The sequence below is a fragment of the Cynocephalus volans genome, chromosome 1 (genome assembly GCF_027409185.1).
Source record: "Cynocephalus volans isolate mCynVol1 chromosome 1, mCynVol1.pri, whole genome shotgun sequence".
Taxonomy (NCBI): Eukaryota; Metazoa; Chordata; class Mammalia; order Dermoptera; family Cynocephalidae; genus Cynocephalus; species Cynocephalus volans.
The window spans coordinates 103,421,336-103,444,758 of record NC_084460.1 but is presented as its reverse complement, the minus strand read 5'-3'; the positions used below and the strand labels follow the sequence as shown (position 1 = coordinate 103,444,758).

Below are 23,423 nucleotides of genomic sequence, written 5' to 3'. Positions count from 1 at the left end.
CTACTCAGCTATAAAAACGAATGAAATACTGCCATTTGCAACAACATGGATGGACCTTGAGAGAATTATATTAAGTGAAACAAGTCAGGCACAGAAAGAGAAATACCACATGTTCTCACTTATTGGTGGGAGCTAAAAATTCATATATAAATTCACACACACACACACACACACACACACACAAAAAAAAAAAAAACCGGGGGGGGGAAGAAGATATAACAACCACAATTAGTTGAAGTTGATACGACAAGCAAACAGAAAGGACATTGTTTGGGGGGAGGGGGGAGGGAGGAGGGAGGAAGGTTTTGATGATGGGGAGCAATAATCAGCCACAATGTACATTGACAAAATAAAATTAAAATAATAATAATAATAATAATAAAGTTCATATTTTACATTTCACCTTAAAATATCTTCATAAATGAAAAGATAAAAGTTATAAAGGTAAGGAAATATTAATGTAATAAGTGATTTAATTAAAACTTTACTCCCCAGATTTCCCCAATAGTCAAAATAATCTATGTTATTTTTATTACCTCCTTCAATTGCTTCTTTTGTTGGTACCTCTTACTCTACTTATGAATGTGGGCATTGTTCATAATATCAACACTTTCTCAATCTCCAAGGTTAGAACCTTTAGAGTCATCCATTCTTCTCTTGCATGATATCATTTCTGCCCATTAAATTGCCCTCAAATTCATCACCATTTTTTTCCCAATCTTCTCTATCACTATCAGACCCTAAAGAGTCCTCATATGGAGCACTGCATTCAACAAGCATTCATTAAGCAATTGCTATTTGTAAGACATTGGCAGTTGAAGTGAATGGATGGGTGATGGAAAAGAAAGGGGAAAAAACATTCATATGTGTAAATAAATGAAAGTGAAAAGGACGGAGTTCCAGCCTTTACTACCTTACAATCTACAAGGCAGAATGCAGTAATTATGTAGGAGAGAGAGAGAGAGAGAGAGAGAGAGAGAGTGTGTGTGTGTGTGTGTGTGTGTGTGTGTGAGTTTAAGGGAGAGGCACATAATGAATGAAAAGGATTTCTGATAGGTAGAGAATGAGAAGGGCACAGCAGGTTAAGTGGGTGATATGAACTAAGGCAAAAAGCCCTGAAAGCACAGGGTATTCAATTTCTCCCCTCCCCCATTCATTATCCACACTGTCACTAGAACTGGCTGCCTAAAATACATACGTAATTATACCATTACTTAATTAAAACAATATGGTGAATCTCCAGTATCTACAGAATACAGCTCAGTCTCAAGCCTCACCAACCATTACAACTATGCTCTGCCCTTACTCTCTTTTTCCCACATTCCAAACTCTAATTTAACTGAATCAATCTTTTCCCTTTACAATTTTCTTTGCCTCTGGTAAGCACATCCATGATCTTTTACCTCTATTCGCATTCATTGACATTTCAACCATATTCATCCTTTAAATTCAGCCCAAATATCTTCTCTAAAGTTCCTTCACAGTCTCATTGAAATTGGCTTATAATTCCAGATGAGCTTTTGAACCACTTTAAGTTCAAAAACCTGTTGGTGTTTTCACTGAAAACACTTTTATACTAATTTAGGGAGAACTGATATCTTTAGAAGATACTTTTCCTATTTAAGTATGAATTTCCAATTATCTAGTTTTCAATGTTCCTCAGTATTTTTTAAATTTAACTATAATTAACATACAATGAACTGCACATATCTTAACCGTTAAGTTTGATGACTTCTGACAACTTACTATACCCATGTAACTACCATGCAAAACAGGATTATAACATTTCTATTACCCTAGAACATTCCCTCGTGCTCTTTTCCAATTAACCTCTCTCTCTGCTCCCAGGATATGAGATTTTAGTTTCTGTAATTATAAATTAGTTTTGCTAATTTCTAACTATATATATTGAATCACACAGTATATATTCTTTTGCATTTGGCTCCTTTTGCTTAACATTTTGTTTTTGATTCTTCCATGCTGTTAATGTACAGTAGTTTTCTTTAATCAATAAATAGTATTCCTAAATATACTACAACATGTTTATCTATTCTCCAGTTGTGGAATATCTAGGCTGTTTCCAGCTTTGGCTAACATTCTTACACTAAGTTTGTTGTCTTTTTTTTTTTTTTTTTTTTTAGTGGACATATGCCTTTATTTTTCTTGGTAAATACTTAGGGAGTGAAATATTAGGTTGTATGGTGTGCAGAAAAGAGTTAACATTCCTATGCTTATCCTTAAAAAGGCCTGTTTGCAAGGCTGGCCCTTGGTTGTTGTCTGAGAACTTGGATCTTGGATTTAGGGAGGATTCCAACCCAACTATCTGATAAGAGTGGCTCAGTGTACTTAAACTGTTTATGACAACAATAAAGTTTACACTGAATACCTGCTTTCCTTCTGGGAGTCTGGAATTTGGGCTGGGCAGAGGGTATAATCAGAGCTCAGAGGGAAATCTCTGAGCACTACATCTCTAATGAGCTTCCCTGGTGGTAACATTTTAGAGGTGCTGTCACAGCTCCTTGCTGGGGGAATTGAGTCATTCCATGGGAGAGGACCCTTGGAAGTTTGTACGTTGTCTCCCCTGGATTTTGCCCCATTCACCTTTTCCCTTTGCTGACTGTACTTCGTATCCTTTCCCTGTAATAAGTCATAGAGCCATGAATAGGACTACATGCTGAATCCTTTAAGTCCTCCTAGCAAACCATCAAACCCAAGGATGGCCTTGGGGACCTCCAGACACATAAAATAAATATTTTGTTTAACTTTATAAGAAACAGCTCTCCAAAGAGGTCAACTATTCTGTATTCTCACCAGTAATAAATAAAAGTTCCAGTTGCTCTAAATCCTCATAACTATTTAGTGGTAGCTCATTTTTAAAATGTTGATTTCAGAGGTTCTTTTTAAAAATTCCTCCATCTGGATATCCAGTGCTATTCTTTCCCCATTGAATTATCTTGGCACCTTTGTCAAAACCAATTTCCAGGGCTGGCATGTTAGCTCACTCTGTTAGAGCATGGTGTTTTAACACTAAGGTCAAGGGTTCAGATCCTCCTACTGGCTGAACAATTTCCATATAAATATGAGGGTATTTCAAAAAGTTTGTAGAAAAATAAAATTAAAAGATAATGCCAATCTTTCCATGAACTTTTTGAAGTATCTTCATAATACTTAACCTAGTTTACTCACTTATTAGCAAATAACATATAATATACAAAATAAAAATGTTCAATGAAAAGAAAATTATTATAAATGTTATATTCATTAATATCATAGGAAAAAGATATATGGAATGTACCAATTATCCAAAAGAAGAAATAAACTGAAAAAAAAATCAATTACTATATTAAGTATTGGTCTAGTCCCAGACTCTCAAATCTCTTCCATTCATCTATATGTCTATCCTTATGATAATACTGTATTATTTTGGTTACTGTAGCTTTATAGCAAGTCTAAAAATCAGGTACTATAAGTCCTCAGATTTTGTAGTTTAACTTGTGTGGTTATTTTACGTCTTTGTGCTTTCACATAAATTTTAGCACCAGCTTGTCAATTTCTATGAAAAAGACTGACAAGATTTTGATTGGGATTGCAATGAATTTTTAGATCAATTTCATGAGAACTGCCATCCTAACAATATTCGTTCTTCCAATTTAAGAACATGGTGTACTTCTCAATTAATTTAGGTTTTTAATTTCTGTCAGCAATATTTTGTAATTTTTGGTGTACAGGTTTTGCACATCTTTTGTTAAATTTATTATCTAAGTAACTGCAATGCTATCGTGAATGATTTTGTTTTTTAATTTCATTTTTGAATTGTTTATTACTAGTATATATTAATATAATAAATTATTGTTTATTATCTTTTATCCCACAGCCTTGCTAATAAATTCACTTGCTTTTTCTAGTTTTATTTTTTATTTTTTGGTAGATTCTTTGGAACTTTCTATATACATGCCATCTGTTCAGTTTTACTTCTTTCCATTCTATGTCCTTTAATTTCTTTTTCTTGCCTTATTGCACTGGCTAGGACCTCCAGCATAATGTTGAATAAAAGCAGTAAGAGCAAACATCCCTGCTTTGTTCTTGATCTTAATGGAAAAGCATAAAATCATTCACTATGAAGTATGATGTTAGTTATTTTTTTCATAGACATCCTTTACCAGGTTGAGGAGGTTGCCTTCAATTCCTAGTTTGCTGAGAGTTCTTATTATGAATTTGTGTTGAATTTTGTCAAATACTTTCTCTGCACCTTTTGAGATGATCATATGGTTTTTCTACTTTGTCTTATTATAGTTTGATGTACTGCACTAAATTTATTTTTGAAAGTTAAATTAGCCTTACATTGCTGGGGTAAAGATATTTCAAATCAATAGAGAAAAGACCATTTGGAAACTAGCTAGACATTTGAAAAAAAAAAATAAGGGTGAGTTTCCAATTTATACCTTACATTAAAATAAAATCCTACTTAGAATAACAAACACAATATAAAAATAAAATCATAAAAGTACTATTAAAATATGATAATTTTTTAATATGTATAAGAAAGTCTTTTCTAAGACTAAATGAAATAAAAACAAAAAATTGATAAATGCAACTACATAAGAAACAAAAATTCCTGTATGTAGAAGAAAGTACCACAGGAAAGACCAAAGATATACCAGTAAAAACAATTTGCTAACTCATATAACTGACAAAGGGAGAAATCCCTACTGTATAAATAGGAACAACTTACTAAAAAGTAGGCAAAAGGATATTGAGACTTCATAGAAAGAGTAATGCAAATGGCCAATAAAGCAAAAGCTGCTTCTCTTTAGTAATAATAAAAATGCAAATTAAATGACAACATTTCATCTGTTAGATTTGTAAAAAATTTTTAAAACTGCTAGAATACAGAGCCAAAAGACACATAATGAAAATAAGGGGGGAAAAGATATTGACGAGTCAAAGAGATTCAACAACCAAATACTTGTTATTCCAAAAGTTCTCAAATAAGAGAAAAATGGAAGAAAGGAAATTAAAGAAAAGTAAGAAGAACATTCATGAGCTAGAGAGACTTACACGGTCACATTAAAAGGGACCACTGAGCTGAATAAACGTAAAAATAAAAATCTATACTAGACAATAAAAGATAAAGATAAGAGCTTAAAAAGCTTTCGGGGGGAAACAGATAACCTACAAGGGAAAAATTATCTGACTGGCAACACTGTTCTCATCAGTAACCATAGAAGTGAAAAACTATGCAATGATTTAAAGCTGTTGGAAAATAACTCACCAGGAATTCTATACCCAGCAAACTACCACGCGAAAAGAAAAATAAAGGTATTTCCAGATAATTAAGTTCTCAAAGTTTTACTTCTCCTAAACCAATTCTAAGGCACTCAATTGAGTAAATTACTCAGCCGACTAAAGGCTGAGGTCAAAAAAGAGGAAGACACCATATGTCAGAAATGGTGGAACTGACCCAGTGGCCAAATAATATAAGTAAATGATAAAGTAAAAGCAATCTTGGGATAAAGTTTTACATTAATCATGGGAAGTAATAAGCACAAATTAAAAGATTAAATCTGTGTGGCCTAAGTAAAAAGTATTCAGAAAAAAAATACAATAGGTTCTAAGCAACAGATAAAAGAATGGAGGAGACACGCAGCATCAATGACATAGTGAAGAATACACACTTATTTCCACAGTAGGAAAAAAAGGAAGGTAATTGAATATTTCAGGGAAAAACCAAAAAATGTATTAGAAAATCATGCTTGGAAATAAGCAAAACAGCACAATTTTGGGCAATATGTGGAATACTTGAAAAGATAAACCATGTGATCTGAATACTAAATATATTCTCAGTGTAGTTCATGATGTTGAACATAGATTCAGAGAAAGAAATCTAACACCAGCACTCTAGTTGGTCAAAAACTGAAGTATTTTCACATAATCATATTAATGTAAATATTATTAGTTGCAACTATTAAAATCTACCTATATAATCAAAACATAAGAGGATTTAAGCATGGTTATAAAACAGAATGTAAATGTTATCATTACTTGACAACGTAAAGTAATTGTATATTATGAGTATAACATTTTGTGAAAGGGTGGGAGAAGACTTCAAAGGAAGAATGGGGTACTATTATTATTGTCTAACACAGTGAGGAATCAGGAATATTACTGAAACTGAGTGGAGATTTAATCATAAAAGTAGAAAGATAACCAACAAAAGCTAAAGAAAAGGGAGAATAAAAGGAGGAAAGTGAGATGCTGATTAAACATGGTAACAAAATTAAGAAACAGTAGCACAAAATTTTAAAAATGAAATTCTCAAATTTACTTAATAATCACATTGAGAGGCAATTCTTCCATTTCTCATATGCTATTATTTACTAAAGTATATCTTTCAGCTTAATATCAGGGAAGATTATTACAGATATTTGCTTTTTATAATTTTTTGAGGCTTTGACGAACTCTTTTTGTAAATCTTATTAGATATAATAGTTTTCAAAGTGTTTAGTGTATTTCAAAGTGTGGTACCCTAATTTCCACTTTTTTGGTTTTGGTTCCAGGAATATTGGCAGAAAAAGTAAAAAGCTGACAGCTGGGTATAAGGATATTACAAGATGACTTTAATTATCTAAAATGTTTCTTTTAAAAGAACAGTTGCTACTAAATATTTCATTGCTAACATTTGGTTTAAACCATAGCTACTTGTATTCTATGGCATACTGGATCTGAACTTTGCAGCTGGCCGTTGATTTCCATCAACACCTAAGACTGAAGTCTACAGCAAGGCTAAACACATCTAAACTTCGGAAATCGAGCTTTCAAATCCACAGTGAAAACCCACTTGAATACTTACACAGCTTTTTTGCTTTAATTGTTGCAGAATAAAATTTTTCCTACATAAATATCAACTCAATTTAATTAAGCAAGTATTTATGAACATCTCATTGGGCACTATAATTTACTTTCTGTGAGGGACACAAATAAGCATCACAAAGCAGAGTATAGGAGGTAAATAACCAGCAATCAGTTCTTGCCCTGGAAGAATAGGCATTATTTTATAAAGTGTGAATATGATGAAAAAGTCATTTTCTCCCCAAACATGATAAAAGGTCAACTAACAAGTGAGCCAAAAGAAAAATGCTTTAAAAAGGAGGGAGTAATTTTGGTCTTTCCTGTAAAGGCCAAAACCAAAAAAGCAGCCAGATATCTTGAGTGTGAGTCCCAAATCTATACACGCAACCTGGGTAACCATAAGCAAATATCTAATTTCTCAAGATCCCATGCGACTCACTGAAATATGGAATTAATCACTCCTTCCCTGCCTTATTTATTGGATTTTTAATCATTTGACAAATATTTGCTATGTAATTATTATGTGCCAGGCTTATGCTAAAGATATAACATAAATAAAATGGCATCTCTGACCTCAAGACACTCACAGTCTGGAGAGGGAAATAAGTAAATAAGTAAGCATAATTCAGTATGTTTGTGATGTAATAAATAGAAGCTATGGAAATACATAGGAGGGAGAGATCAATCCTGCCAAAAAGAGTGAATCCAGGAATACTTTACACAAATTACATAAAAACCGAAGATAGTGTGCCAGGTCAAGTCACTAGGTAGTAGTAGCCATAGCAAAAGGGGCTCTAAGCCTCAGGAACACATGAACATATATGCACAGGAGTTCACAAAGGCCTAGGTGAGTTTGGAACAGTTCAGACTGTCTAGATTGTAAGGTGTTCCATGAGGGAAAGTATAGAAAAGAGCACAGAAAAGTGGACTGATGCCAAATTGTTAGGAGAATTATAGTAAATTAACGAAATTGTACTTTATCCCAAGGTCACTGTTCCCTAACATCTTGTCCTGCGATCACATGCATGAGGAGGGAAGGTTTATTAAAATTCAGATTCCCAGGACAATAGATTCACTGAATCAGAACTTCTTCAGTCTGGGTAATTTTCAATTCAACATGTTCCCTAGGTAATTCTTATACACCCCAAGTTTGAGAAGCAGCAATACAGGTCATAAGGAATTGCTAAACTTTAAGCAGACCAATTTTGTATTTTAGGAGATCATTTTAGCAGCAGTGTGAAAGCAATGTCAATCACTCCCCTGCTCTCTTCCATAAAATCTATTTATTATAACACACACACAAAATTCTGCTAGTTATTTACACGTCTGATAATTTTGCAGCAGTGTGGAAAGTAAAAGAGAGTAGAAAAGTAGAGACTGGTTGGGATACTTCAGTGATAAAGGAAAGGACTAAACTAAGGCAATGATTATGAGAAAAGATGGCAATAAAATCAAGATACTTTTCAAAGAAAGACTATCCAAGATTTGGTAATCAGTTGGATTTGGCAGGTCAGAGAAGATAAAGTCAAGTTAGCAGAAATTTCTAACTTGGGCAAATAATGATGTTATTAAATCAGAACACAAAATGATCATGTAAAACTGAGATGTGAAAATATTCTGAAAACAAAATCTAGTGTAAGGTATTATTAATCAGGTTCTTTTCTAGAGTGCTTCCCACATGTCTCCTTTTCGTAACTTAGATGTGGATTGTATTTGTTCTTTCAATATAAAAGTAACCCATGCTTATTAGAGAAATTCATTCACTTAAGTACAGACTGAAGTGTCTATTATGGGCTTGGGACTGTGCTCTGTATGTAATGGCAAAAAAGTGGTGCACAAATGAGTGACGAAAATAAAACTGAAAAAGTGCGACTAAGACAACCATTAGTTGAGCATTTTTGATGTATTCTCTTACAGCTTTTTTCCATGCATATTTTTTGGCTTATTTCTATGTTTTGTATGGTTGTATACATAATTTTGTATCTTTTTTTCACTTCAAAAACATTTCTTCCAATTATTATAGATTCTTCATAAACACATTTTCTATGATTAGAAAGGAGGTGGGAGAAAGAGATAGAATGAATGCCAATGTTTTATTAAGAGTCAAATGTAATGAATTTTCCCCTCATAAGTACTTCCAGTTCTTTAAAGTTTGATAGGTATTTCCCCATCCAGATAAATATCTTTTAAAAATGAGACTATCATAGGGATATGTACTCTTTTTCATTTAATTATTCAATTTACCTGGACTTTATTTTGGTATGTAAGATGAGATAAAAATTCAAATGACTTTGTTTTCCTAAATATTTCTATTTCTACGGGAGATATAACACAGTTTATGTGTTGAATACTTAAGCTGTTGTAAATTATTATATATAATGCTGCAAATGGAATTATTAGTTCAAAAGGTATGTTAATTTTTTAAAGGCATAGGCATTGCCAACTTGCTTTCCAAAGGGGTTGAACCAATTTAGACTGCCAATACAAATAAATGAGTGAGCACATTTCATGGCATCTTCACTAGCAAAAGCAGCATTAGAAAAATATTCCTGCCAACTCAAAAAGTAAAAATATCTTAACACTGCAACTTAAAATTTCATTTTGATTACCTATCAGGGAAAAACATTTCCCATATGCTTGTATTTGCTCTTTAGTAAATGAGCTCATCTTCTCAAGTTCTTTGTTCATTTATGGGTCTTAGTGACTCTGAAAGTGTTTATAAAAATTTAAAGGTCTGTCAAATTTTTGCAGAATTCTAATCCTGGTTTACCCATCTTTTAATTTCTTCATTTGTGCTGTAGGGGACAGGAGGTGGGAGGAAGAGATAGAATAAACGCCAATGTTTTATTAAGAGTCAAATGTAATGAACTTTCCCTTCATGAGTACTTCCGATTTTTTAAAGTATGAAAGGTACTTCCACATCCAGATAAATATCTTTTAAAAATGAGACTATCATAGGGATATTTACTCTTTTTCATTTAACTGTTCAATTTACCTGGATTTTATTTTGGTATGTAAGATGAGATAAAGATTCAAATGACTTTGTTTTCTTAAATATTCAACACCCTCAAAAACATTTATTAAGTCTTCTTTTTTCTGATTTCTGATGACTCCTTTATCATAGAGTGTCTGTTTCTGTGATCTCTATTGCCTTTTACCAATTTTGCTATCGATGCTTATGCCAGTATCCAACTCTTTTATTTACCCTAATTTTTTAGTATGTTTTGATATCTCATAGGGCTATAGGACTGTTCTTGGTTTTTCACTTAAATGTTGTCTCACTTTTACTTGTTTATGGTCTCTGAGGCAAAATTAAGAATTACTTTGTTAATTTCTCAAACACATTTTTGAAAAAGAGAATTATGCTAAACCTGTAAGTTAATGAGAAAAACTGATATTTGTAATAGTTGGACTTCCCATTCAGAAACATGATATTCCTCTCTCCATGCCCCCATATATCCCAATAGGATTTTTTCATTTTCTTCACATGGGCTCATATATAATTTTATATTTTCTGTTACAGTTATAGATGATTTTTTCCTATTATATTTTGTAAACAATTACTGGTATCATAAAGGCAAACTATTGATTTTTAGATACTTGTCTTATATCTAGTTACTCTACTTGTATATTCTTATTCTAATAATTTTTCAGCTGACTCTCAGTTTTCCTAGAAATGCAATCATATGACACCAAAAAAGGGAGTTGTGCAGCTTGTTTTTCAGTACTTATTCTTTTTAAATTCATGTCTTATTGTATTGGTGCAAACAGACTTAAGTAAGTAGAAGTCAAAATAGCAACTCTAAATAAAACAAGAGTGAGAATAATGCAACAGTATATTAAGTGTATTTTATGATTATCAAGTAGAAATTACCCTAAGAATGCAAAGATGGCTTAATACGGTCCCAACGAACTACCATTTGTGCGTGCGAATTCTCTTTGATACATACATCTGCATGCACACAAATCCACACCCTTTTAATTACATGTATTTCATACATTACATATATGACTTTATCATGTATTTTAGATTGTTGTATATACATTAAATCTTTGTACAAAACACCTTTCTGTACAAAATGGTATACAAAAACCATATATATCATAATTTATGGGTGATTTAAGAGATTTTTCAAGGAAAATGTTGACTCTGTACATCCACAGACTATACCTATGTTGTTCACCATTAAATATCCAGAGTCCAGCACATTGCGAAGCACCGTGTTTATTTAATAAACAGGAAATAGTGTTTAACCACTCAGTTACTTATTTTTAAAAATATGAGTATACATATGGTGATATTTTCTCAGCCCAAATTTTGAAGGCACTTTTGAAAAACCTACTTCATTCCCCAGATGGGTTACTTTTGAGTCATAATAGAATATGGAAACAGAATATTAGGAATTACAACTATCTTACATCTGGTCCTATGATGATTGGATTTAACCGTTATTTACATTTCTTTCTCCTATCTGTTCTTTTATGTCTATAGATTTGCTAAAGGAAATTCAACCATACTAGGTAGACTTTATTTTATGAAAACATTGAGTGGGTTTCTGCTAACCCCCTTGCCTAGAGAAATAGAAAGACTAAAAGGTAGAAAATGTAAAGGTGACAAATCCATGTTAACTCTCTCTTATGTGTTATTCATTCTCTTTGAAAAAATGCCCAATTTATGTTTTATGTGATCTGTGTGGGGAAGGAGCACTTCTCCTGGAGCCTTGTAAGGAGAAAAGTGTACACTGAGCCACCATGTGTACACTTGCTAGCTGGTCAGAAGACACGGCTACTGGGCCAAGGAGACACAGTCTCTCTCACACCACAGACAGAAGGGAAGGTTTGATGCAGTGAAATGGGATATTTGCTTATAATTCTAGATAACTACCAGAATACTAACCTGCTTGCTGACTATGTGACACAGAACAAATCATTTATGTTTTATGAGCCTGAAAAGTTGTACCGAATGGCTAGTGACTGAAAGAGATGTTTCCAGGGTGCTATGTTCCGGAAATGAGCTTGTGCAAAACACACATTCTGTGGATGTACAGAGTCAACATTTTCCTTGAAAAATCTCTCCTTTTTTTTAAAAAGAGTGCAATTAGTTTATTTGGGGGACAATCCTAGGAAACACTATTAAGAGAGTGTTTAAACAGATCTTAAAGAAGGAAAAATCTCTTAAATCACCCATGAAGTACAATGCATGTGGTTTTCATATACCATCTTGTACAGAAATGTTTTGTACAAAGATATAATGTACATACAGCAATCTAAAACACATGATAAAGTTATATATGTTACATAAAATACATATAGTATTTTAAAGGATGTGGATTTATGGGTGTGCACGCACATGTGTGTATCAGAGAATATACATGCACAGATGTAGTGGTCATATCTACATGCCACCTTGGAGACTAACACAATTGCTCAGCAAGTCTAAACAGGAGCTTCTCTTCCAGCACTGAAACAAATTGCTGTTTCTTTGGTTGAGCACTAGAGGCTGGGTATTAAAGGCCATGTTGTAATTAACATTATATGTCTGAATAACAGAATCACACTCAACACAGTGAGATGTTCATACCTAGGCACTGAGACCAAATAAAGGTATTGCCAATTCATATCTTTCATCTCATGTCTACTTTGAAGCAAAAGCTCAATAGTGGAATATGACTGCAATATTAAAATTATTATTTTTGTCATGTTTTTCTGTTTGATTGAGTATAGCTGATTTCATGTAAATCAAGTGTGACGAGATGCCACTGTACTGATCGGATGTGGGACTTCAGTTTCCTAATTTTTGAAATGGAGAAACTACAAATGTATCGAACTGTTAATGTGAGGATTAAGGAAGATAATATTTAAAAAGTCCATAATATTCTTCTTCCTCAGATTCATGATATTAAAGTTTGGATTAGAAGAAACTCAAAATATACACACTCATGTGTACATTTAGAAAATCAAGAAAACTTTCTTCCACAGCTTTTCACCCATAATTCTTTGTGATGCCATTTAAAAATAGATAATTGATTCTTAACTTCAATGCCTACATTAGTCATAATCCCAAAGCATGGAAACAAACTCTTGGTCAATATTAAGACGGTTTAATGTCATGCTATTTTTTCATTGTGCATACCACCCCCCAAAAGAGACTAAATTCTATACAGTTTACATGCATTTAAAAAATGTTTGGAAGTATGCTTAATAAAAATCATTCTTTAAAAGCAAGTTAACAATAAAATTATTAACAACAATAATAATAAATAACAATGAACAATTATGCCAAAAATTGCAGCTACTTTCTGAAGTAATCTCCATATAAATTAGTAATTTTTTAAAATGTAGTTTTTTAAAGTTGCAGATGTGTTATTATTATCCTGGCTTATGAGAGATGCAGACTATGGGATCACCAACTTGAGAAGAATAAGTTACCTTGTGGGACCATCAAGAATAGTCTAGCCAAGACAGCTAAAAAGTGAAAGGTAAGAAAACCATACGAATGTTTACCATAAATATGAGCTAATAGTCTCATTTATATATGGTACCAACAACAGTACTGAAACAAAGTAGATGATGCCACAGAAACTTGTATCAGTGGCACTGGGTAGCTATCTTAGTAATTAAAGGCAAAGACTTACAGATTAAACTGATGGAAATAACCTAAACACATGGTTGCTTTCCTTAATCTCACATAAATGACTTATAAGGTTTATAAAATGTCTAGTCAGTGTACATGAGGTAACAAACAGAATGATACACAAAAAAGTTAACTTTTTTTTATATGTTATTCAATAAAGACTTCATAGCAAGTAGAATGGGCAAGTGAGACACAAGCACTTTAAAACTGGACGTGAGAATTTTTTAAAAGCCATGTAGCACAGAGAATATGTGACAGTATGACACAACTATTGTCTGCAGCACATGAAGAAAGACAGGGAAAGGAAATACATAGTAGCACAAAGCAAGTACTGCTTCAGTGGCAAAGTGTCATTAAGCTATCTGCTGGGGATTCTGAGATTCCAAGAACGGACGGAGAAAATCAATCCATAGGAAGCTCAGACTAGATGTGAAAAATGTACATTCATTTTTTTCATCCACTTATTTAATACCTTCAATCCATCAATTCCTCATTCCTATCAAGCGAAATTTCCATATGCTAATTTCTCTAAGGATTAGATATGAAACTGAATTCAGATTCCTAGAGCTAGAATGAAATTTTAAAAGTTTTACTAGAACAAAAAGCAAGCAGTAATGTAAAGAACTGAGAACTACTCTAAGCTTGTTAGAAAGCAATCTTATTGTTCATTATCCAGGGATTGAATCCACTAGCAAATTCTCAGAATGGATGGAATTAAATTCACTACATAATGTTAAAGTCCCAAAATAAATTGATGAATACAACACGATTTTTATTCTCAAGTGTTCACAGATCTTTACTGAGTGTTTACTATGTGCTAGGCACTTTTCTAAATGCTTCCATGTATTATCTATTTAATTCCCATTACAATATCATGATGTAGGTAGCTATTATCCTTCCACAAATAAAAAATTATGTATTATCACCAAAATATTTAACCCAAACAAGTTATATAACTTGCCCAAAGTTACAAAACTAGTAATCTTGATAGTCTGGCTCCAGAGCACATGGTCTTAACCATTTTGACATATATATGGAAAAGAAAAGAAAAATTATAGAAGGCTAAGTACAGTGGCCATATTTTGTGGATTTTCTAAGACTGTCCTGACTTTAAATATTCTGTCTTGTTGACCAATTACTTCCCCAATTTTGGATGGAAAAAAAAATTATTTGCAGGAGGCATGTACTAACTTACATGTCTCATATTTAGCCTCAACAAAAAAGACCATAGCATGATACATTTAGCTGTGCTTTAGTAATTGTACATTAGATTTATTAAAAATGATTTTAAGGAAATCTGGCATCCCACAATATCACTAAGAAAGTTTAAAGTTGGTCATTTCTAGTGGAAAACAAAACAAGTAGCCAGTACCCACACTACAAAATTACTAATATTCTAAATTATTTTGAGTTTTACTACCATTGTTATTATCAAGACAAGTATAGAAACTGCTTTGAAAAAGTCATGTTCAACTTTTAGAAAAAGAATACAAGAATTGGTTGGAAAAAGAATACAAATATTACTTTCATAAAAACTTTAAGATGCAACCTACCAGGGTCTCAAATGCAAGTAATAGCCATTAGATTTTAAGGAAATCTTCATAAGGAAAATTAAAAGATGTTACTATTAATATTTATACATATAAAGATGACGGTATCAAAATATAATTCTTTCCTTTCCCTGCTGTCATGCATGGTTTCATTTCAGATTGGAGTTTATAAGTAATACCTAATTTTTATATTTTTCTCACGATTTTTCCCATTAATGTTACTTTACATTTGATGACATGCTCCATAAATCTATACTCACAGAATAATAGTTGATTTGGCAAAAAAACTCCAAGGTTTTTAAAATTGCCAAGAAGTTAACCTCCTAAGGAAAAACATACAATTCACTCTTTAGGTTAAAGGCAGTCAGTTGTTTTGAAATGGAATACTGCTTTCAGGTCTAGACCTGCAATAAGTCCATCATAAAAAGTACTTCGAAAAGTAAGATCTCCAAAAGAAAAATAAGCCACAGAAATCTGCTTAGCTTGTTCAAAAATCAGTAAATACTCAAACTAACTAAATAATAATATCTCATTACCCAAGCAGTTTGCTGGTTAAAAAATATTCAAAAATTGAAGGTAATTTGAACATTAATAGAAAGAAAAAATCAATAGCTTAAACATCACTGCTTTCTGATCAAAGACAATGATTTTTGTCATCTTTCCATATATTTGTCTGCACAACCGAGGATAGACCTAGAAAAAAAGAGGCTTACTATGCCACTGCAATTACGTTTCTAAGATTAGAACACATTTTTTGAAAACCATCTAGTGGGATGGGTTACCTAGAGAAATTATGGAACATACTTTCCTAGAAGTCTTTAGCAAGTAAGGATGATGGACAGTGGCTATTAAAGGTGCTGTGACAGGTCTGCTGGCCTTCATAACCCTGGCAACTGGTGTGCAGTAGATGACCTACTCTCCATGCCTGTCAAACTGTTCCCAGTGCCAGTAACCAAAATGACCACGTCTGCAGTGTTTGATTCTCCAAAGTCACTGATGGTTTCAGAAAGAAAGAAAGAAAAAAAAAAAAAAATCCTTCCACCCCATTCTTTCCAATGGCAGCTTTTCTCTGCCACAGAATTTCACAAGAACTTTCAAAAGTGCAAATTTATAAACAGGCAGACAAAAATATTTGAGCTTCTGAAAGTATGACAAACCTGAGATAGACTGTCCTCCCTCTGGGGAGTAGCTTGCTTACTCCTCCCTGAAATCAGAAATAGACTTTAAAATACTAGGAATTTCAGGGAATTTGAGAATTATAAAGAACCTTAGAAATTTTGCAGGTGAAGAAATAAGCCCTGGAAGGTTAAGACCTAAGGCTATATAGCTAGTTAATAGTTGAATGTAGAACCCATATTTTCTGATTCCTGATCCAATGTTCTTTTCACCATCACACACAGTCTTTCCTTAACCTATCAATCTTTTAAAAAATGTCTCCAAATATCAAAAGAAATGTGCAATTGGTTAACTTATACAAAAATGTTTCTTACATACTCCAAATCTATGCTCTCAGTAAGTGATCAACTAAGACCGGCACATAGCAATTTACGTACTTTTTACACAGTTCAAAATTATATAGCTACTAATTGACAGACATATAAGAAAAGTATTTTTATTTCTAAATATGATTCTATTTCAAAAATATCAATGCTTACTTATCACCTACATTTGGGCACTATGCTAGGTGCTCAGAGTACAAGAATAAACACAACATGGTCTCCTCCTGCTCAAAAATCTATGCCTAAAATCCTCTTCATAATATTGCTTTATATTTCTGTAGTACTTTATGAGATGTATTTCTCTGTAGAGCCTTACTAATTCCTGGTGAGTTAGGAAACAGAGTTATGATCAGAGCAGAATGTACAGCTTTATTCATATCACAACACTGACTTCTTTGGCTTCTACTACACAAATATTTAAAATCTGAAGTATACCTGATAAGCATTGTTAATAATTCTGACAGATTTCTTTTAATCTCACATTTATTTCAAATGTGGCCCTGATATAAAAGACTCCTTTGTAACAATTGTAATCATATGCTAAAAGATACTAAAAACTTAACTTCTTATAAATGAATACAATTTAGATAAATTATCAAGATAACTACCAAAATGATACAGAATAAATGAGTATTTGTCAGGCCAAATAAAAAACATGTTATTCTTGTACTAGATATAAACTTAAAATAATAATTAGTATGTACACATTTTTTCCTAAACAGTTTAGTGCTATTTGGGATCATTTAAATTATCTCATTAATTAATTGTATGAGCTACATAATGAACAACACATTATAATTCCTACTGTATCAATGCAGAAAAACACACAAAAATGTGATACACATATACAAAGTAGCAGTCTGGGGTTGGAATTTAGTACTTTAGGCATCTAGACCAGAGGAGGTCTCTGATACATACTAAAAACAGCTTCACTTTAAACTTACAAACTCTTTATTGGAACATTTTAACTTTAAACTCCCTAACCTGTATAGGTGGGGAAGGGAAGAAGGAGCACCTAATCAGAATCAATTGAATCAGATAATAAAGAATTAAATGTGGATAAGGTACATAGCTATGAAACATTACCATTTTTTCTAAAGTTGAATAACCTTTTTGAATGATGGAAATGGCCAGCCTTCAAGATGAATCCTCAAACTTCACTGTATGTTGCCCCATATTTCTCTTTTACATCCTAACATTTCAGTTTTTAATTTTTAAATTTTTATTACATAGTTTTTAATTTTTATTACAGTATCTTCCCCAGAAAGGTCGTTTATAAAGTTTCCTTTTCACATAAACTTAAGGGGAAACTCAGGCAAGTAAATTTGATTTATACAAAAATAAGTTTCTTGGTAACAAGAAACTTCAATAGAGCAACATTATTACATTATGTGTAAGGTTTCTCTCAATCTTACCAAATAAATAAAGGCTAAAATCACTACATAAAGTTGAGAAATACGGCTCCCAAATAGAGAAAAATATCAACAACTTCTGTCTGCTAACTGATTATCTGTAACTGTTAATCTGACATTGGGAAGACTCTTTGTGCCTATCTTCTGGAATCTGTCCTGACCAGAAGACCAATTTTTCCTATATTTCTTATATCACCTATTAATTACTAAATAATGCTCCCTGAATTTTAAGGTTTAATGAAGAGATTTCACTTAAATCTCTGGGTCTTCTTTTGTAAATCATCCTTAATTTTAACTTGTTTCTTTCTTTTAGGGAATCAAGTCTGATTTTACTTACCTTTGGAGATGGTGTAAGGTCATCAGTTTAGACTCCCCCCCCCCATTATGTATTATACATATATGTGTTTATAGCTTGGCATGTGCTATCCTGTCAGGGTTCAAACTTCCAGGCATAATTATTTCCCAAGCAGGCTGACTAACACCTGTGTGTTTGGCAGTGGAATGGGATTCTAAGAAAACGAAACCAAAAGTTACAATGGTTTTTGGTCCCTAGTCACACCTGCAGTGCTACCAGTCAGCAAAGTGAAAAATAAGACTTATTACATAAACTGTCCTTTTGTTATCTCAGATAAGTCCACTCATGAGATCTAACAACTCCTTAGGGAAAACGAAATGAACATGTATTAAGCACCTTATTCAGATCAAGAAGTCTCTTGGATCTATATTATCTCATTTAATTCAACAACAACTCAATTCAGTAATTACTCCCCATTATACAGATTAGAAAATCTGTCCAAAGTAATCCTGCCAGTATGCTTAAGAACCAGTTTTTGAACCTAGGTATGTCAGATTCCAAAGCCAATACTGTTAAAAGGCTAGATCACTGAGTACCATGTAGAGCTTCTAGTACAATCCTTCTATGTTATAGATGAGGATAAGGCCCAAATAGATTGAGACTTGCCCAAAGACACAATGTCTGTGGTGAAATGGGGATTTGAATTCAAGGCTTCTGATTTCCAGTGCAGTACTGTATATACAGTGATCCTTATTTTTGCCTGTGTATGTGTGTTTGGGGTGGAGTGTCACTCTTGATACAATTTATGTATAATTTATAATATCACAACTGTCTTCAAATGAAATTCATATATGTGGCAATTTCAGGGATGTACATTTTTAGTGGCCAAAAATATTAAATGTATTTGGTAAGAATAAAAACTTCTTTTGAATTACATGTTATAAAAAAGTCTGTCTCCAATGTATCTAGTCAGTCAAGTGCCTATAATGTACTGGCTACTGAAATGGGCAATAAGAATACAACTGCATATAAGATAAAAAGAGTCCCTATCCTCATTGAATTTACATCCTAGTGGAGGATACAGACAAATAAATGGGCAATTACAATGCTATGAGGTCAATGCTATGAAAGTGGGAGTATAAGATGCTATGTGAAGAGGAAGCAGAGACATCTAACTCAGACTAGAATTTTCGAAGGATTTGATGTGAAAGATGAGTAGGGATCAGCTAATTAAGGAAGGGGAATGGAGTGTGCAAATGTCTTAGGAAGTACTATGTCTTACAGCATTTGCACATGAGAACATGGAAAGGCCCGGGGAGCTGTAGGAACAGGGAGGAGAAATGAACTAGGGAGAGAAACAAGGACCAAATCATACAGGTCCTTGAACGCCAGTGCTTTACAATCTTATCTATTAGAATTACCTGGTGAGATTTAAAACTAGCAAGCAAACAAAACACAGTTGTCTGGGCTCCATCTCAGACCAATTAAATCAGAATCTCTGGGATGAGACCCTGGCATATTTTTAAAAGGCTCCCTAAGATGATTCTAATGTGTAGCCAGGACTGAAAACTACTGTTAAGCTGTAAAGGGAATTAAATATACATATTTATTACTGTAAATATGGAAAAAGGTAACCGTAACTCATAAAACCTCTCTGGGCCCTAGTTTCTTTAATTCTATTTTAAAAATGGTCTAGAGCAGATTAGAGCAAGCATGATATACTGAAAGGAGTCAGAAAATGTTAGTTTTGTAATGAGTCTCTTACCTGCCTGCCGCCTGTCTGAACTTAGATTAGAATATCATTTCCCAGGGACAGTAATACTGCTCTGTCTACAGGATTGTTATGTAGCGCAAGATAACTAATACTTAAGAAAAACTGATAACTGTTCTAATAAAATATAAACCATTATGTTCTGAGACTTGTGCTTCTACAGTTGAATAATTTTTAAGATCATAAACATTTTCACTGCAGAAGGAATCTGTTATGATGCTTAAGAAACACATTTCATTTAAAAAATCATCGCTATCTTGGAATTTAAGGTATAAAAATAATAAAATAGAAAACTGTTTTTTTTTAATGCTACTCTAGCTGCTAAAGAGATCAACTGGGATTAAGTTAGCTCTCTTCAAAATAAACAGATCAACAAAGCAAATGTCCTTTAAAACTGTTTTTAAATCTTTACTCAGGAAAGGGCGCTAATAAGAAATAAGAGAAACACAAAGTAAACTGTTTAAGAAAAAAGTTGTTATGACTATTTTACATAATATATTATTTGTAGACTTAGGTTTTGTTGGTTTTTTTTAAAAGAGAACACTGATTTGGGATGGAGAGGATCTTATCCTGACAGGAAGGAAGCTCTGCCTCCAGAAGGACTGTTCCATGCATAGAGCCAGTCAAAGCCAGTGCTTCTTTAGTCTCCCTTTTACATATATCTAGCTTCATAAGAATATACACTTTCATGCAGTAATTTTCAGTTTGATTTAGTAACATCTCTTTAAAGCTGTTATCCAATTTACTTAAAATTTTTAAAAATTTTAGATAAATAAAACACTGTTTTACATTTATATGTAGTTCATTTTTAATTATTTAACTAACACTGACAGGAATGCTTTTCAAACTCTATACTCATAGTCAATGATAAAATATTATTAAGTTAATATTCACTTACTTTCTTATTTCCCACATGATGCTATTACTACTACAATGTACTATCATTTCTTTCAATTACCTATTTTGTGATTGTAATAGGAAAGCACTTTATTTTGAAAAACGCACAAGAAACTTTTGAAAAAATTTCTTGATGAAACTGTATTTAATTTTGACCCAAAACATGAGACAAGAAATCTTAAAAAACAAAACACCAACACACACACACACACACACACACACACACACACACACACACACACACACACACACACACACACACACACACACACACACACACACCCTCTCCAGATAATTTTGGCTGATGACACTGCAGAACAGTTAATCTGATAATTAAAATTTTCCAAAACACGTGATGTTTAGATGGAGATCTATGCTGTCAACCAAAATTCAATTCTTCGGTTCAATAATCTTTAAACGTGAATACAAAGACATGCTAACAAATTCTTACACTGCAATTGCTTTGAGAGCCCATTAATAAAAACAAGAAGTGTTTTGATTTATCCAAACTGAATTAGCAACACGGTATCATAAGTATTTTTCAGGACTGTTCTTACAACACACAATACAGCACATAAACAAATTTTGTACGGTGCAATGTAAGCAAATATCCAGAGAATCTAGTTTCTAAGGAGGAAAACATGCGACTAATATTGCCCGCAGTGGTTCAAAAGTGGCAGTAGCAATCACTCCTTGAGTTACCTGGAATTTACCTATCCAAGTTTTCTAAGTGTTCTTCCTGGCCTCACAAACTACGATTCAAAACATCGTACCGCAAACCCTTGTCTTTCCTGTGCACAAAGGCGCAGTCTTGGAATGAGGAAGCTTCACCAAGATGAAATCACAACTCTAATTCATTAAAGAATATGCATACTGTTTTCTACAAAGCCCCCTCTCGTGGCGCTCCCCTTACGATTTATATAACTACATAAACAGCTCCCCAATTACTGACATCTAAGAAAATAGCTTTCGATTCCCAAGACTGGTTAATACTGTTGGCCACCATCACTATTTCTTTAGCATCCTAAAATAAACCCCTCAATCCGCGGTCAAAACCCAGGCTGAACGTCTGGTGTTTACACAGCCCAATCGCGGGCGCTATCCTACCTTTCTGAGCCACTTAAAAGCTATGAAACAGGCATCACATAATAGACTTAGTAGACACAAGTCACATGAGACAATGTCTCAGGTATATGAATGAAAGACTCAAACGTTTGATTATCTCGGTTAAAAGGAAAAAACAACCTCGAAAGGAAGGGTGGGAGGGTAGCTGTAGGGTGGGGGGAGCGGTTTTCCTTCCATAGCCCTGCCGGGCGATTTAAACCTAGTAAGAGGGAAGCGCAGGGCTGCCGGGCTGGCGGGGTAGGAGTCCTAGAGCGTGACAAGCCCCTCAGGAACGGGTCGCGGCTCCGCGCCCGGATCCCTCACTCCGCGGTGCTCGCGGCAGCCGAGCCACCCGCGGGCCGGGTGGGCGTGCAGGGCGCGGGAGACTGAGCCCCCGCGGCCGGGGCGGTGGCCCTGAGTGCACTTCCTCAGCCTCCAGCACCCCATCCCCAAAAATGGGAGGAAAGGAAGGAAACGAAGAGTGAGGCGGCAGCTAGAGGGAAGAAGGAGAGGGGACGGCGAGCCCTCGCCTCTGCAGCTGGGAGAGGCCAGAAGCAAGCGAGGGAGACGGAGCGGCGATCGCTGGTGAACTCCGACGCGGGTCGGGCCGACGCTGGGAGACGACCGGCCGGTAGCCCCCGCCCAACACGACGGGTGCGCCCGGGAGTCTCCGGCACCCACCCCGTTCCCATCCCCACCGCGCCCGCTCCCAGCCAGTCCGCGCTCTACTCACGCTTGGGGCTCCTCCAGGCTCCACGGCTGTAACCGCATCGGGTCCCAGCCCCGCGGGCGGCGGCGGCGCCGAGGGAGAGGAGAGCGGGCGGCCCGGCCCCTGCCTCCCGGCCCCTCTCCCCCGCCGCTCCGGAGCTGCCCGGCCGGGCACGAGCCCTGCCTCGCCAGCGGCCCCAGCCCCAGCGGCCGTGGCAGCAGCGGCAGCCCAAGACCTCAGCGGCCGCAGTAGCGGCACCGGAACTGCCGCTTTCTCCTTCTCGCTCCCTCTGCTCGCTAGCCCCCGCCGCACGCCCCCGCCCCCGTCTCCTTTCTCTGTCGCCCCTGCTTTTTTTTCCTTTTGTTTCCAGAATAAACTTTATTGGTCTCTTTTTCCGCTCACATCGTGTAAACAAACAACGAACTCTTCCCCACCCCCTCGACTATCCCCTCCCCTCCTCAGGCAGAGGAGGGTAAAAGCTGAGGAGGGGCCGAGCCTACAATGCTCCGGAAGCAGATGTGCAAAAAAGAGGAAGTGAAATTGAGGAGAGGAGGAGGGGGAAGTGGGCAAGTCGGGTAACAATGTGCCACTGCGCCTGCGCCTTGCTTTTCCGCCCGAAGTTGGTGTGTGGTTGGGTCGGCTTCCCTGGCTTGCATCTGTTTAATGCTCCGTCTTCTGCAGTAGTGAGGGTGTCGTGTCGCAT

The 23,423-nt window shown here is 34.9% G+C and overlaps 1 protein-coding gene across 1 annotated transcript in view; it reads right to left on the bottom strand.

Annotated features, from left to right (window-relative positions):
* Nucleotides 1–23,002, bottom strand: part of PIK3CA (phosphatidylinositol-4,5-bisphosphate 3-kinase catalytic subunit alpha) — an 87,303-nt gene extending 64,301 nt beyond the window's left edge. Inside the window, exon 1 of the mRNA XM_063093280.1 lies at nt 22,745–23,002. The gene's annotated coding sequence lies outside the window, so the exon portion shown is untranslated. The remainder of the gene's footprint in view (nt 1–22,744) is intronic.
* Between the last annotated feature and the right edge of the window lie 421 nt (nt 23,003–23,423).